This window comes from Aplidium turbinatum, chromosome 13, assembly GCF_918807975.1.
Source record: "Aplidium turbinatum chromosome 13, kaAplTurb1.1, whole genome shotgun sequence".
NCBI lineage: Eukaryota > Metazoa > Chordata > Ascidiacea > Aplousobranchia > Polyclinidae > Aplidium > Aplidium turbinatum.
In genome coordinates, this window is record NC_137484.1 from 17,811,474 (window position 1) to 17,829,192 (window position 17,719).

The following is a 17,719-nucleotide window of genomic DNA, read 5'->3' on the forward strand; positions in this document are numbered from 1 at the left end:
TTTAATTTTGTTGTCTTCTAGTTAACTTAAAACTTATATTAACGTTCAATACCGTTCACCATAAACAATTGAGCATCGCCTGTTAGTAATATTCGGGCGCCATCATAGCTAAAGATTCTTTTGCAAAACAATATGGCGGACATGGACAGACGACTGCCTCCATAGACCAAAGCAATCTCTTGCAGTGTATGATCAAAGCAAAACACTTTGCAAAACAGATTTAAGCATTGATTTATTGGTCTATCGTTTCAAAAAGAGATGCATTACCTACCAATTTATAGTCAGTTGTAAATAATTGTGAAGTAAAACAAAGTAATTTTTGCTGCTTTTTAAGAACACATTAGTCTATAGCAGGAATGTTTCAAACCTCAAAAATCTATTAAATATTAAATTTTCTTTGTATTTTGAAGCCTATTTTCTTTGGTTTGATATGGGATAAGAACAGTTTTTTGTGTATTAAAAATGGCGGACTATGCTAATGAAAGCGATACACTTTCCAGAGGGAACAGAGCTATCAGTGTCTTCTTGCGATCATCACAGGATAGGCTGCAACAAGCTGCTATCTACGTATCTTGACAAACAAAAAATAGGTTACGCATTTGCAACAAAAGAAAAAACGTTGAGTTGTACTGTATGTTAGATTTAGCAGTTCCAGTGATTTGTTTTAGAAGGCTTCCAAAAAAAATTAAAGTTGAAAGCTTTATCTACAACAAACGTTGTTGCAGTCAATTCTTGTCAATGGGACACATGTTAAATTGGTTCAGACAATTTAGCTGTCTCCAGACATGGGCCGATTAAGCTGACTTAACTTATTCAACTTAAACTTCGAGTTGTTGGATATATTTTGCCTTTGCAGTTGCTCAGGTAAAATTGCTTGGCTCAATTATCCTGCTGGGCCTCGGGCTACCTAAACTAAAAAACATTATTTATCGTGCGGTACACACCGATCGCCAGAAATGACTCAGCTGCACAAAAACGTAGACAAAGGGTATATGCACATATAATCACGTATATATGCGTGATTATATCATTTATTTAAAAATAAGAACACATTTTTGTGTAACCTTATTTTTTGTCTCGACCTATTGTTTCGGTGTAAGCTATGAACTGCAAAACCGAATTAAAAACGGTTTGTGCTTGAAAGCGGCTAAACTAAAAGACAGATGTTAAAACGCGATAAAATTACCTCAAATAAGCGCATGAGCTCCTACAAAACTGAAGATTGAGAAACGGTTCATATTCATTAAGAGACACTGAGTTTTGTAAAATATAAATTTAATGCAACGAAAACGAAGCGGGCTTTGAAAAAAGGTTTTTAGACTCAAAATAATCGCATTTAGCCAAATCTGTAAGGCCGGGAGAAATAGCCAACGATATAATAATTTTGTTTTCAGTATGCTACCTGTAATTACTCTGTTTTGCTTAAATGATTTCTTTTTTATTTGAAAAGAAAATCCATTCGACAGAGTTTATAACTCGAAATTTCAAACAGCGACTTTTTGCTACAACTAAAAACTATAAAAACAATCTAAGCCTGTGCATAGTGTATCCACCTAGCTACTTTATACGCTTTTGTTTGTTACTTATCTTTCTGCTATCAACTGGACATGCTAATAAGCAAGCATTTGTTCCCTTGTTAAAGTTTGAATGAATTTACGCTCACACACGATTTGTTACTTACTAGAAAGACACTGGCGATTACATCGCCTTGCGGTACACTCGTCACTCGCTCACTAACAACAATGTGCCTTTGTAAATTGGCCTACCATATTTTTATTCTCTGTTCTATCCGCATGTTCTCTCCTTTTGGGCTCGAAAAACAACACACAGATTATAACAGAGATCGCCATATTTCGACAAGTCATAGAAGAACGTAACTCTCTTTTGTGGACTACGTGGACTACGTTGTGACGAACGTAAAAAACAACCTTTGTGCACTTTTTTTGACCACAAAATCTTTAAGTTTGATTTTTAATCAATGTGGTAAAACGTTGAGTTTTCGACTCTGTCCAACTCATTTGCAGAAAGAGGAATAAGCGTCTTAAATGTTAATCGTATCAAACACTTTTATTGTCTAATATTAAAAATGTTTCAACAAATTCTTTGCTATGCTTTGCTATGGAAAGCAAAGTGAAAATTAGTTTTGTGTTTTGTATAAAGCTTTGACTTATCTGCATAAGTTTATCACACTCTTCTTAATCCTTCTTACACCTCTGCTGCTTTGCGAATTTTACATTGGAGGGCTGAAACTGTACAGTCGTCCTACTTTTACACACCTTCTTCATACAAACAAGGCAATTGTTAAGTTAAATTGTGGAAACAAACGATGACTCAGTGTTAGCTGGTGCTGCTAAAATCATTTACAACAAATTTATGGGTTACCGAACATTTGAGCAAATATCCGAAGACAGAATTTTAATTCAAAACTTTTTATTCGAATTTAAGATTATTAGCTGGTCATATTTAGCAATTAATAATGAAATTTACAAAACATTAGCTCAAGAGATTACAATGTTTTCGTAGTCTTAACCAAGTTGTAGCCGGTAGCTGCACACAACCGACTCTGACTGCCTCTAATTGTTTTTCACAACACGAACAGAAAAACGAGACATCAGTTTTTGAATGTTTTCAAGCCTTAAAAAAAGAATTAGGAAATGTTAGAAAGGTTTTCTTTTTTATTTCGATTTGGATGTTTGATCAGTTAATAAAAACTGCGATTGTGAACTGTAATATATAACTGACTACACGTAGGCAGAATACCTTTCTAAGTTAAAAATTTTATTCTATGTTATCATGTTTAACTTAAACACAAGCATTAGGTGGGAAGAAAATGACAACAAAATCTTACAAAATTGCCCGCGACATTGCTATGTGCAATAATACTGCATCTAAAAAATTATCATTAAATTTCCATAATTGATGACATGATTACACTTACGGTTTAAAAATCGTTGTTCATCAAATAAACATTTAATCCATGCTGAAAATATTGCAATATTGTTTTACTACAAATTTCTGTTCATTTTTAATAAATAACTTCTGTAGGCTTTTACAACTTTATTATCAAATGTGCGCTTTACTATTTTTCGTATCTTGCAAAAAAAATTTCACAATTTGTTTAATTGGGTACACCAATACGTTGTTATCAAAATTTACATTTGTCTATCAGTAATCTTTGATAAATAATAGCGTAACCTCACATGTCATGAGATCTTTAAAGTTGAAAGAATTCTATATTCAAAATAAAACATAGACGTCGAGTACCTTAAGTAGTCTAAGTTTTAAATAACGAATGGTGGTCCTGAGGCTTTCTTAAATATTCATTCTGCAGCCCGCTAAACTGCTGCAGAACGTGAGGCATCACACCCATAGCATAGGAAATGGAGCAAATATCTTGAAATCTTTCTCTTTGTCGTAACTGACAGTTTCGCCTGTCAGATATCGCTTACTCTATTTTCATAATGGACTTGGCTGCTGGCCGACATGAACACCAAAACAGCTATTCATCTTGGTATGTGGTTACATGAAGATCAAATATTGAAATTATCTCGATACATTATCTTGACTTATGCTTCTCACACTTCCTGCCCACGGCTTCTGCAGGCGAATTTCAAAGTCGCATTTTCTCTGACGACAGTGGTGTTGTTAATGTTATTGCCTTTACCAATATGTATCGTTATAAGCAAAGAAAAGTTATTTTCTTCCTGATGGATGGAAGGCGTTTATTTATTGTCACATCAAGGAGAGGGGCGTCTGTTTTCAAGTCATAGATAGAACAATTTTTTAATCGACAACTGAATTAAGACAGTTCTAAACAAACTTGACCCTTGTAGTTTTCATACACCTTCGCACGGTTGTCGAAGCTCACAATTTTTATGTTAAATCACCATTGTACAACGTTGAATCTACACAAAAAGGCCGCAAATGAACGTGTACGTGTTCAAGAGAGCATTTCTTCTCATCTTCACTCATACGATAAGCATTTCCAATGTTTTCTGAGGTCATCTAAAAACTTCCAGTGTTGTTTCACAGACAAGTCTGTTGTCGTGGCAGATGATAATTAAAAAGAAATTTTAATGCCGGTGAATGGAAAACATATCCGCAAATCACATACAACAAGGCACCAGAAGGAGTAGGCTATGCTTGCAACGAAATCAAACAGTGCTAAAATTTGTCGGGCAACAACCGCAGAATTATCTTCTGTCATGCTTGTGGAACGGATTTTGTAGACTTCTCGTCATTAGATTATTGTGCACAAAGAAAACAAACACTGCACCATTTCTCAGATAGCCTAACTGGGCCTGAAGATAGCAGCAGCTTCTGGTAGGCCTAAGTCTGAATTGGAATCTAAATTACGTCATACATGGCCACCTGAAGATGCGGCCTGATTTGTCACATTTTGCAGATTTTGATTACAGCTACTGCTAGTGTTTGACTGACATTTTCTGAGATTTTTTTTACTTTTTGCTGTCTCCTAATGATATAAAAAAAATTTTGTTGTCTTGGTGAAGCAATAGCAAATGAGAAAAAGTAAGTTGAAAAACGCTGAATCAGACTGTTATTGAAAATTTAACACTCTGACTAAAATCTCCGAAATCAAATTTTCTTTGTTTTTCAACATGTGAAGATGTTACAACCTATTGTGTCATCTGGGGAAAACAGTAAAGAAAGCGTAAAAATATAATTTTCAGAAAATTTATTCGAACATTCGCCCAAAGTGAGCAAAATCTGGAAATTTCAGCAAAATGTGACAAAACAGGCCGTATCTTTAGGTAGCCATGCGCCATATTAAGTAAACACTTACAGAATGCAAATGAAATCGTGTTCCAGATTCCATAGTTTGAACCTTCGTGTAATTTGTTTCGCTCTTAGGCATATAAGAGACTGGTGCTTATAAGGTTTCGTGGGTACAGTAAGTGTAAGTGGGAAGCCTGCTCGTGGCAGCAAGTTTTTCACATTTTATCTCTTTTTGCCTTCACTCCGCAAGCTGAAGCAATTGTTTGTCTATAGATGTCAACCCAATTGGTTCTGCTTGCTATAGTTTCGTCCCATTTGTTAGGTATTTTTGCATGTACCTGTCAGTGTCTAAACACTTTTCTGGCTGTAAGTTGTTCGGTCACAATATTTAAGGGTTTTGCAACAAAAGTGGTGCTTTTTAACGTTTAAAGTTTTCTGCTCTGAAAGAAAACTTATCAAATTGTTTAGACAAAGAAAACCCCGTAATGTACTGGAAAATTGAAAGTCATCTTGTCACCACGAGAATTGTGTTATATTTTAGTTGATAAAATCTTAAAAACACTTCAAGATCCATTAAGACTGTACATTTGGTTCGACAAAAGTACTACCGCTTGAAGCATTGAAGAAAAACGTAGGCTAATTGCTAGAAAATTGCAGATTACTTTTTCAGCAACAAAACAACTATAATACGAAAACTTGACCATGAACAAAATGTTTATTTAATTTTTAACGTCTATTTTTACCGAAATAAAAAAATTAGAAAAAGTTAAAGTGTTTTTGTCATTAACCTTTACACGCAGCTCGTGAATGCTGATAAGAAATCCATGAAGCAAATATGTCAAAGTTTTCTTGTACTCCAACTTTTTAAAAGATACAATCTTATTTACCGACGTTGGAATGCAACGCATCTACGTTCATTATTATATCAATTTGTAATAAATCGTTGTTTTACCGTAAAGTACTCCAGTCAAAAAATATTTTTACTGTCTATGGCATGACCTGGTCCTAGAAAATTTTTAAGGTGGTGTATAGAAACTGTAATGATCGTTGTGATTTATTTATTATCACTCCTACATTTTACACCCTTTAACTGTCACGGACTCTTCACCAAGTCCAAACTCTCGACAGGTTGACAATTTTAGCAATCAGTGAAACTCGGCTATTTTTTTTTTTTTTGAAAAATTGGTCTTAAAGCTTTCTATCTGTGCTTTTCCAATCCCATGCTCCAATTGCTTGAAATAAAAAGGTCACAAACGGTGAACTGAAAGAGAATCGTATGTGAAATTGTGTTTTGATGGTCCAATTTCATTTGTGTAGCTAGTTTGTAGTGGTTGTAGGCTTGCGGCAATATTTTATCATAAGTGCATTTGTGCATGTTCCAAAGGAACTGCAAAGTAAAACGTTGCTCATTTAAGTACATCAAAATTTTACAGCTAACTATAGTTAGCAAACAAATTAAAATACTCTAGTGATTTTTCTTAAGGCGATTCAAAACTTTAAAAAAAAGAAAAAAATTCTTACAACAAAGTCCATATTTTATCATCAAACAATGATCTTTGACCAAAAGTTTTCTTGTTTATCCGCTACTGAGTTGACTGTGTCCGTGGCCTACGTAAATATCTTATTTACGTAGGCCACGCTGTGTCCTATTTGCAAAAGTTCAATTTTAGCTTACAGCCATTTGCTTTGATTGATTTGGCTTGTCATGTGTTTTTGCTTTGCACCAGCAACTCGCCTGCAAGCTGTCAAAATCTTTTCAACTTGCTGTTACTTTATAAAATGATTTTCCTGTTTCATCACTTAGTTTGTTTTTTTTTCCAACAAAAGTGCCGAAAGTGTGAAACCAATGTGGGCACCTGGCACGATTTCCATGTAAGGAATCAAACAATTGAAAAGCAAAAGATCAGACTTAAAAATTCTGAGAATTTTTGGGAATGGATTTGAACAGTAGAGTAGACAGGAAAAGAAAGGAGGAGGTCAGGGAGTACTTACTTTTAAATTCCGGCCTAGGGTAATTGTAGGGATACAGAAAGTTAAAAAACGTGGCCTTTTGTTTCCGATAGTTCTATTTCATATTAGAGACAACTTCTGCTTTTCGAAGAAAATGGCTTCTTTCATCGATGATTTTACTGACATTTCCCCTTTTTTAAAGGTATTTTTAGTGGTGTCTTGTTTTAGGGACTGGGAGATGTAATTGGTACCGGGCCGAAATTTTGGAGCTTGAAATACTTTTAAAAACAAGTTAGCGGCTTCTGAAAACAGGTGGTTCCAACTGGCAGTGATTGATATCAAATCGGCTAGCTTGAGGAGAAACCGATTTCAGAATAGGATAGCGAGGGTTTTATAACCACCATTGCAAACCAACCTTTTTCACTTATTGTTATGCAAAGTTGTTGCTTTTTGTTGAATGAAGAAGAACGAAAGGTAGGTTGATGGAGTAATCTTTGCGTCATAAAAATTTCAGAAAGATGAAATGCCGTCTCCACTGTTTCATTTATTGCTGGTTTGACGACCAGTGCACTATGAGGGAAGATCAACTTTCCCGAGACATTTCACACACAACGTCAAAATGATCGAAAAAATTGAAGACTTTGAAAAAATTCTGTTAATCGGTACTTTAGACATGCATTTTCTTTTTCTACGCAAACTGATATATTTTAAAGAGTTTTCATTGTTTGGATTGTCATTAAACTAGTGTCTCCAATGGATAGTAAATATTTTCACTTTTTAAACAAAGTCGTAGGCCTAACCACAAATGAAACTTTGTTTAGATGCGGCCATTTTATTGTTATGAGTCTATGACTGATGATAACTGATGACAATAAACAACTTGTGTTCTTTGAACAAAGCCTATTGATGAGATTTGCTTGTTTTTAAGTTGGTTATTTATATTAAGACTTGGCTCAAGTCACGCAAGAGCTTCGCCAAAGACAGCCCATTGAACACACCAACACGGCAACTGCTCGGTTTAAACAGTGGTTATCCAAGTTTAATGGCACACAACATCCTGCTATTCCAAGTCCTTCCGAAAGCCTCCAACAAGCCCCCGCCCACCCCTCCTCTAGAGAAGAGAGTGGTGCTTCTTGAATAGAACCCGCTACGGTGTCTGGAGAAGTAAAACCAATATTTTTCGATGGAAGATGACTCCTGACCCAATGTGTGATTGTGGCTTAGACAATGAGATGATGAAGCACATCCTGACCAACTGCCCCATTCGCCCTTCCTGTGACGACAATGATGTAAAAAGCATGACAGAAAATGCTTTTATCTGGCTTCGACACTGGAGTGAAAAGCTATGAGTGAATGAATTAATATTTTGAATATCTTTTATCATTGGGCCATTTCTGCTTTTTAACTATAGTCTATGTATAACAGACAAGACAAAAAAATTGCATAAGTTTTACCAAGTTATTCTTGCACAGCTTTTTGAAGACCACCGTATGTGATGCTTTGGTGGTACCTAATTTAGGTCACTCCATTATTATCAATACTCGTTTGCAACAATAAGTTTGCAACGGTTTCAAGTCGTTTGGTTGTACTGTAGGTTGTGTGCTTGTATGATGAGAGTCTGCTAGAACTTTGAGGAAATCATCTAATACAAGAATACCAAACAAATATATAAATTGCTACGTCTATCTAAAGTTGGAAATTAAGGGTTGAGTAGAAAGTAGCTCTAAACCTTAGTCAATTGCATTTTTCTCATGATAGTGATGCATCTAAAAATGCTTTTTTTGTGCATAATAATTCCGAAATATGCTTGAAAATTTTTTGAAATATATGCTTTTTTTAAGCAACGCCAAAATGTTCAATGTCAAAGTTAAACAAGTGTTGATGCCATTCATGTTATGCCTTCTAGAAAGACATGTGCAAACAAGATTTTAATAGAAAGTGTATCGCACACTTTTATAGAATAATTGCTTTAAAATTGTTTAGTGACAAGTGTCTTGAAAATCGGTTGAAATAGCGTACCAAAAACGTCATTATTTTCTCAATTAACTCAACAAGATTTCAGCATGGAGTATTGCTAAATTGACTTTTTGCCCTTCTTGCAGTCATTAGTATGTTTTTGGTTCGTTTTTCGATTTGTCGCTTTCAATGCAAAGTCAACATCACTTATGTTGAACGTAAACATTTCAAATCTTTAACAAGTCGTCCACAACTCCACATGATATTTTCTTTACTAACGAGTTGCTTTTGTCATCACCGCATTTTTTTGGTGATTAGGGACGTCTTGATGAGCCTGCATTTTTGTATAAACTAATCTTGATAAACAGCAATCCAGACAGCAAAATCCATCATTTTTTAGATGGATTCAACGTCTTCGGACGTTGGGTCGATGTAAATATGACGGATTGTGCTGTCTAGAAAGTTTTTAACTACCTTTGTTCAAACAACTCAAAAAGTTCACTACCCCTCAACAAAGAAAGAGAATGACAAGACTGGTTTGTGTTTTTTTTTTTTCTTCTAAAAACACCATTGGATTTAATTTGCTGCTCAACCACAGCACCACTGTTGCAAATGTGTGCCGCGGAAAAACCAGGCAAACATTTGTTCAGTCGTTTGAGGCCAGTTGACAGGCAAGTTGTGTTATAGATTCCTACCAAAGAAAAATTACTTACGATCATCTTTTTTTAATCGTTTTGTTGTAAATAGCTGGACTAAAATACACTAAAACGATATCAAGATTTGATTGAACATCTACGCAACCTCATACAACTTTTAACTTTGCAGTTTCATAAAAAAATTACGGTTACCGTTTTATAGGTTTGCTGTAGCCATCAGCAGACGCAACACCAAAATAAAGCATTTCATAACCGGGATGTTTTTGTCATAATGTTTACTTACTAAACGTCATTATTGCTTGTTCGTTTTAAGTGAGGAAGCAATTTGTCATTGCGGTGTAAAGAAAAGAACACAACATGAAAAGAACAATAGCCTCATGACCGTAAAGTGTTCCTTGTCGTAAAAACACTTGATGGAAAATGTTTAACAGTCTTCACAACACAAAAGAATTCTTTTCTGAAATAGACTGTGTATTAATGTAAAATGAAAAACTGGTGTAACTAACATGTCAAAAAACAGAGGAGAAAGTGGCCAGCAACTCTGCCGAGTTGGGTTGAATGAAAGTGCACACATAAGTCTCTATTGATAAAATACAGACTTATATCCTTATTTTCTTGAATTACATCATACACTGTGATGGTGCACCATTGAGAAACTGTGCATTTGTTATGGAACCGACCTTAAGCTTATTAGTGGCCGCTTTACCGTTATAACTTCCCCCGTAGTCCACCTGTCTCTGAACGGTGAACAGATTACGCAGGCTTAACTGGTCATAAAAACATTGCGGTCAAAACTTTGCAAAAAAATTTCCGATTGTGAGCGAAATTAATTACCCTTGCAAAATCCGTCATTTTTACATTGGTTCAACGTCTGCAGAAGTTGAACCAATGTGAAAAATGATGGATTTTGCTGTCTGGGATACTTGGGTATTTAATAATGAGCAAGGTTTTAACACAAGTTACACTTTTTTCATCCGCATACCATTGCCGAAGACTCGTGTAATTCTTCACTGATAAACAGGTAATAACGCAGACGGTTGAAGGTTTTGACAGTTAATTTTTGTTTGTAGCCTAAGTCCAGTGATGTTACATCATTGGGATTTTAATCAGTTTATTTCTTATTAGCTTCGTCGGAGGTTACTAAGCCGTAAAAACGCGTGAGTTTTTCCGACTTTAAGCTGTTTTTAGTGACGCAAAATTTAATCTCTTTACAAATTGATGAATATAAACACTATCGACGCCACGGATGGACGTAGAAAGAAGTCGATTTTCACAATCCAGCTTGTCTTCTACGTGTGCGGAAATCTGAAATTTCATACGTTATTTTGAACAATAATAATGAACTACCTTGTAAGCACATCTTTGTTACTTAATACCAAAAATTGATGGCCTATATGCCAGACTGTAAGTTTGTTATATTGTCCTACTTTAGATATTTCAATACTTTTCCAGAAATCATATTTTTATTTAAAGAAAATGAAACACAAAAAAGAGCCGCTTACGATATTCCATAATACTGAAACACTTTTTAGAAAAAGAAAAAAAAGCAGAGAATATCTTAAAACAAGTTTATTACAGAGCTTTCGCCGGTTGTTAACAACCCCGTGTATTAATTGGTAGTTTTTAATTATTGTCGATCGGTTAATGACATAAATTATGTATATTGGAAAATTCAGACAAAAAAAGACTGTACATTTTCCATTAAACCGAAATATGACGGGAAAATATGAAATGTATTGTTAAAATTTTGTAGCTCATGGCTGCACCTTTCTTAAACCAATGTAAAAACAATAGTTTAAATTCGATTTACAAAAAAAAACAAAAAACGATTGCTTCTGAACAGAACTAAGAAGTCTACATTCAAAAGCTGACATGCGTTCTTACAAAATAATTGTTTTCTCGTAACATTAAAGAAAATACTCAGTTACCTGTGACGACGAAAACTTCAATAACGATTGACTGTGTAGTGCACGTATCCTCATTGCTCACAGAAAGACAACAGAAAATTTTCAAACAATGATGAACCTCACAAAAACTTTCATTAACGTAATTATTTATAACAAACCCAATTCACCTTAATAGATGACCAGCGACTCGATTTAAAAAGGACTTGTAGCGATGTCAAGCGATTTAATCTTGTAGACTTCCTTTTGGATTTGATGTTCAACACAAAGCAACTGTGAATCATTGCATTGACAAATGCCTAAAGTGTTGCCGACGTGAAGCTTTTGAGGTATATTTACACAAAGTTGAAATAATTCCATAAGAACAGTAATTAAATAATTAATTTACGCGCATCCAAAATAAGCTTTGGAGAAATTCTAAGAAATCGTGTAATATTGAAACACATGAAATGAAACTGTTTGACAAAGTCAACCGAGTTGAACCAAGCTTCCTCAGCTCTTTTCTGCAAACAACGTCTTTTCCTGGAATAGTTCATGATATAGTGCAAAGGTGACTTTGCTTCTGTGCTTTTGACAACATTAGCACCTCCAGAAGTGGATTAAATAGAAATATAAGGTAAAGAATACAACTTTTGTTCCTCACATCCCATCCTTACATAATCTTCTTGTCTTTACACAAAATGTGCAAAGCTGCGTTGAAGGGCATTTTTTATAAAAGAAGTGAGCACGCTTATGTTGCATCAGTAAAAGAATAATCTAATCCCAGTTAAAAGTGGAATCGCCAGCCAATCAAAAGCTATGCTCGAAATGGCGCCTGTTCGACACCGCTCAAGAGCAAGAGCGTCTTTGGCAGAACGCTTAATAACGTGCCTAAAGATAGAGAAAAAGATTGTTTTTTCCTTCCCATCCAATTAAATTAAATTTTCAACCACCGGGGAAAGCTTAGATAAATGGTAAGTTTGAAGCACATGATAGTTGGTTGGTTTTAAATCTTTATCCTCGGACTGACAAAGACTTTGATAGGCTTTTTCTGGCATAACACGTCATAGTCATAGCACATGACTAAGGAACTGTGTTCCAAAAGCTAGTGCAAACTGCTACTACCACAGTGAACCCACAGCATCAGGCTGAAACAGGTCGTTTGTATTTACATTTGTAAAGGAAACAACAATCATGCTGATAAAAGCGAAACTCAATTTACTGTATATTTCTAGTAGTTTCGAATACTTATGGAGGCTTTTTGACAAAGGTTAGGCTACTGAGATTGACAGAGTAAAGTTTCCGATTGTTAAAATGTTGTTACCAGGGAATTATTCCATCCACTATAGCTGCCAATGCATGGAGAACAGTCCTGAAATGCGTTGCTCAAGCGCACACCCCGAGAGCCGAACAAGCACAACTTGACCTTGATTCGGACGCCTAACCAGTGAGCTAACGGGGTGGACATGATGTCAATCAAGCAACTGCTTCTAGTGAAGAAGCAGTTTGGATTTTTTATGAAAACAAAACAATAAGTATGTGTTAACGTTTGACACAGCGTTTGTTAACTATTGACTTTGACAACTGAAATTTGTTTTCATATTGTTTGTAGATAGTGCTCTCTCTGTGTTGTAACATTTATGTTTTTCTGAGGAGAGCTCATTTGCAAATAAGATTGGATGAAAGTTTAATTCAACATTTATATTACCTGTATTACGTCCAGATGGATTTTAACAATGTTTTGAAGTTTATAAATGTGTGGAAGTGATTACGGTTAATTAAAAACACTGATGACTGCGATTTAGTCACGTAGCCTACGTAAGGTGTCACAAGAAGAGTCAGTCATGATTAAATAGCTGTAGGCCTGTGTTGTGGTTAAGAATTGCTGCCAGTGGTGTAACTCAATGTTAATGCCTGTGAGAGAAGACAAGCGCAAATGAAAAAGGTCAACAGGCCAAACTTGTGTTTCTCAGCAGTCGAGTGTGGAAAGAAGTGACAGCGATAGACACACATTCTTGCTACACTCGACTGCCGATAAACACATGTTTTTGGAAAAGCGTTGAAGGCTAGTGTAGGCTATAACGGTAACCGGTATGGTTAGCGAAACGCAATGCTCGCTGTGAGTAGTCAGGTAGTGCTGACGCCAGCAAGATTGCTCCTTCTCAACAGGTCAAACTTTCTACTTTTTAAATACTTTATTTTGATACAGGCAAATGAATGTCCAGTTCCTATACATTTCTCTTCTCGAGGGGTTTCTCCTTTTTGCTCTCTCTCTCTCTCTCTCCCTCAGCTAACTGAGTGTTGGTTTTCTTGACTGGCCACCACTTGCTGCACCCTACGAAACATGTAACTAGCTTCATTAGTTGCATGAAGCAACCTCAAACTTACTGTTTCAGCAAAGTATTGCCAAGCTTTTTAATTTTTTAGCATTAGCAGTAAAATTTAAAGTGTATTTTTTAAAATTAATCTTTGCATAACAATGTATACAAGAAACAGTAAACTAGGCCTACATCGTGGCTGAATCTGTCCAAAGAGCATAAACACGTTACAACTCCAGCGTTGTAGTTTTCTACGCTGGACGAGCAAAATATAAAGCAAAAGTGATCGCTATTAAGGTCAAAAAACGCAGTCGATCCCCCTGACTACAGCTTCTCCTCCCCGACTAGAAGCCTTCTTATTTCTCACTCTGCCAGCTACCTGGTCTTGATGGGGCTAAATCCTATTAATTGTTTGTCGGTTGCATTGTGTGTTGGGTCTCTTTGTATTCTTCCTGTTTAATAAACGTGTGGTCTGCATAGCAACGATTGGTCACCCAATTGAGTGAGTAACCTGAGGTTACAACTATGAGATTTCCTTACTGAAGAAAAGCAAAATAAAATCAAAATAATGGAGCTTTACCACTCAGAACAATTTTCTGCAAGAGTGTGAGCAAGACATAACTTTCCTTTTTAATTGTTCGCCTGTCACATAATTTGGACTTATTTTGTATGTCAGTTTTTATTTGTTAATGTAAAATTACAAGTACAGTCGCGTTTGTTCACACGTGCGATCGTCAAAAGTAAAGGAACCACGCTTCCTACCCCATCTTGGCATTCTATCCTCCTGTAGTTGACATCTTTTCATGCTTCTCCCCCATTTTTTCTCCAGACATTTGCGATCACTGCTTTTTTATATTTACTGAATGTGGTCACTGGTCACCAACAAGTACCTCTTTTACATCGATACAAATTATGTCTGTGAGCTGTGGTGCAGTAAGCATCACGTTTAGGCAATTGCAAGCAGTTCATAATTGCATGTGGCAAATTTGTAAGAAAATGATATGAAATAAAAGTTTAAGATCGATTTAACCTTTCATTGATATTGCAGCAAAGCAAATTATAGTTTTCCCAAACGAAATTCAAGCCTTTAACCACCACATTTGAAATATTATACTATATTCTGAGCAGAAAATTGTTATTTTTCAGATCAGGTTTTCCATAATTTTGTCGGCAGACATGTTCGATATGTAAACTTAGTTCATTCACTTACACAACGAAAAAGAAGACTCATTTAATACACTAATTTTGTAATAGGCATACTTGTAGCGGATGAGTTATGGCCTATTACAAACTCAAGACCTTTTTCCTTGACACGTTATGTACAAAAATATATGTTGCCATTAGAGACAATACTAAAACGTCACTTCAAACCGCTAGTTCATACCTTTTTCTTCTCATATCGGTAAAAGGAAGAATTCTGTATGATTAGCTTCACTTTCAGAATCGAGTAGTTAAAATTGTCATTGTCCATATTTTTAACAAAACTTTTTTTATATTATTTCAACATTTTTAACAATTGTTTTTTCCACAAAAGAAACTACCCCGCAGTATTGTATCACCTGAAAAGTTTTTAATAGATTCATTTTTCAGGGGTGAAAAATTACCAGAAATTTTTTTCAATAATAGGCTACAAAATACTTTTTTGAAAACTATGAAAATGTTCACGTACTAAGGTTTATAACTTTGTAAACACTTTTTTTTGATGCATCGTTTAGCATAATAACTCGCCTACAAGATGAAGTATAGACAGCTACACAAACATTGGTAGGCAAAGTGTTTCTAATAGAGTTTTTCTACAGTATCCTAGATTGAGAATCTATCGCGATGTCATGCAATGACATGTGATTTGTTTAGAGAGAAATTCTGAGCTCAAAAATAGGGAGGGGCCTCACAAATGGAATAGCCTAGGGCCTCTCATGGTCTAAATCCGGCCCTGTGTATGTGGCGTACATTTATAAACTTTATTTGAGTTTACAGAGCAATTTTATTTTGAACAATTTTAATAAACCCAATATTGCTTTGGCCACTATTAGACTTACCCTTGTTTATTCAAAAACAAACAGAAGTGAAAAGGAAGAGACATTGGCGCCGAATATTCTGAGACTTAAAACTGACAACACTGTTGCGGTTTTGCCTCTCGCATATTTGCTTTCTTTATTGAATTATAGCAATGCCACTGCAAGAGAAATATTAGCGTTTGTTTTCAACGACAGAAGAAGAGTAGGATGCAAACCTAAAGTCAGTGTAAATCTATTTTGACATTACGAAACAACAAAAAAGTGTGACTGCTTCAACAAAGCACCCAGTGTGAATGGGATGAGGATTCACCAGGAAAATCTATAAAAAATATTCTTTTCATCATAATTAACAACAAAAAATTCAGCATAAACATGTTTTCAAGAAGGCCTTGCGCATCACCCCTGTAATTTAAATTGCTTGTACGTCGTTACTTGGGCTAGATGAAAAATAACATAAATATTATGTTGGTCAATCGTTTGTTTGTGATTTCAATATTATAGTTTGTGACAACAAAGCCACCATTTGTTTATATGAGGACTCGGAAGCAGATACTGTTTCATTTTAATTGAAACTTATTAGTCTTGATTTTGGTGTCTGAAAGAAAAGCAATATCATTTCGTTATGAAATCGAAATGTACTGAAAAAACACCACTTCAGGCTTACAAGTGTCCAGCGCAAATATATTTTGAAATATTTCATTCGACAGAAAATTTTTTATCCTACATTGATTAAATTGTCTGGAAAGAATTTTGTTTCGACTAAAACAATTCGCGTCGAACAGTTTTACAACTGACCAGCCAGAAAAAAATCTATTTGCAACTTACGAAGCACTTGTCGTTTCAAAAGATTTCCTGATACTGTAGTCCACTGCGTGACCGACACTCGAAATGGCTCCGGTTCAACACCGCTCCAGAGTATGCGGATGTGTTCCGGCAAGAAGCTGGCATGCAAAATTAATAGGCTAACAGCAATCGATGGCAACGTTCGATGCCAGTATGCATTAAATAGCTAATATCAAGAAAGTCCTGTTGATTCATCATAATGTGACCATGAACGAACAATTGTTAAGCTAACTGACTTTTGATTCAACAAAAGACAGTTGTTTTTATCTTCATATTACATGCAACAGTTACTCATATTCTTCTAGCACTTAATAGAGATGACCCATAATCAAACCACGAATGCTGCAACCTACAAATAATTCAAAACATGCAAACTAAGCGGTATCTCTTAGTCTTCTAGTTCAGTTCAGTTTGTTTTTATTTCTGACCATCACAACGAAAAAGCAATAATGACAAACATAGCAGAGGTCTAGAACAAGGTAAAAGTGACAAAACGCGGACGTTATGACGTGCATGATAGGTACCAAAGCAGGACAATCAGTTTTAAATGTGGCACAGTCGCAACACTAAATAATAAAAATACAGCACTTTGAAATAGAATGCCAACTATAAACGTTTTTTGGTGGGAATTTAATGGCGACATGTGACCACGAAATTGAAGCTTTATTGCAATTTCGAAATTCCAAAATGCTTGCATGAAATTCTTTATCTGGTTTTAAGAGTTTTCTCTGTACTAATTGTTAACGCAGAAGAGTACTTTCTCAACAACAGCAAGTCAGCAATAAAGTAAGTAGCTGCAATAAATTGCAAGTAGTCTACATGTGGTTTTCATAACAGATTAAGAATTGCAAGAAAATTTTCCTTTACTTAATACGAATAAGTTGCTAAGTCAACATCTATTTCCAGATAAAAAATACTGTGCACTAAAAGTTGAGAGAAGGTTTTGTAAGTAAGCGTCAGTGTAGGCCGATGCCTGAAATAGCAACTAAAATAACATTATCACTGAATGCAAAAACACAATCTTTCCATCGCAAGGTATTGACAATAATACCAGTCAATTTAACGCTTTGAACATTTGTAGGGAGAAGTAGATAATTGATTTTCATGTTGTTTATTGGAAAAGCACTTTGGTTGCGATGGCACAACAAAGATAATGATTTTTTGTGTGAGGTATATTTATATCTCCCATGATTATCTTGAAAACAAATAAGCTGGCTATTCCTCAAGTAATATGACATAAAATATTTGCAACATGAGTTTTATTGCTAGTAAACATAATATGTTCTGAGGAAGCAAGGCAACCAGGCGGTATTTTATTTGAATAAGACATTGAAAAAGACGACTTTATGGTGAAGAAA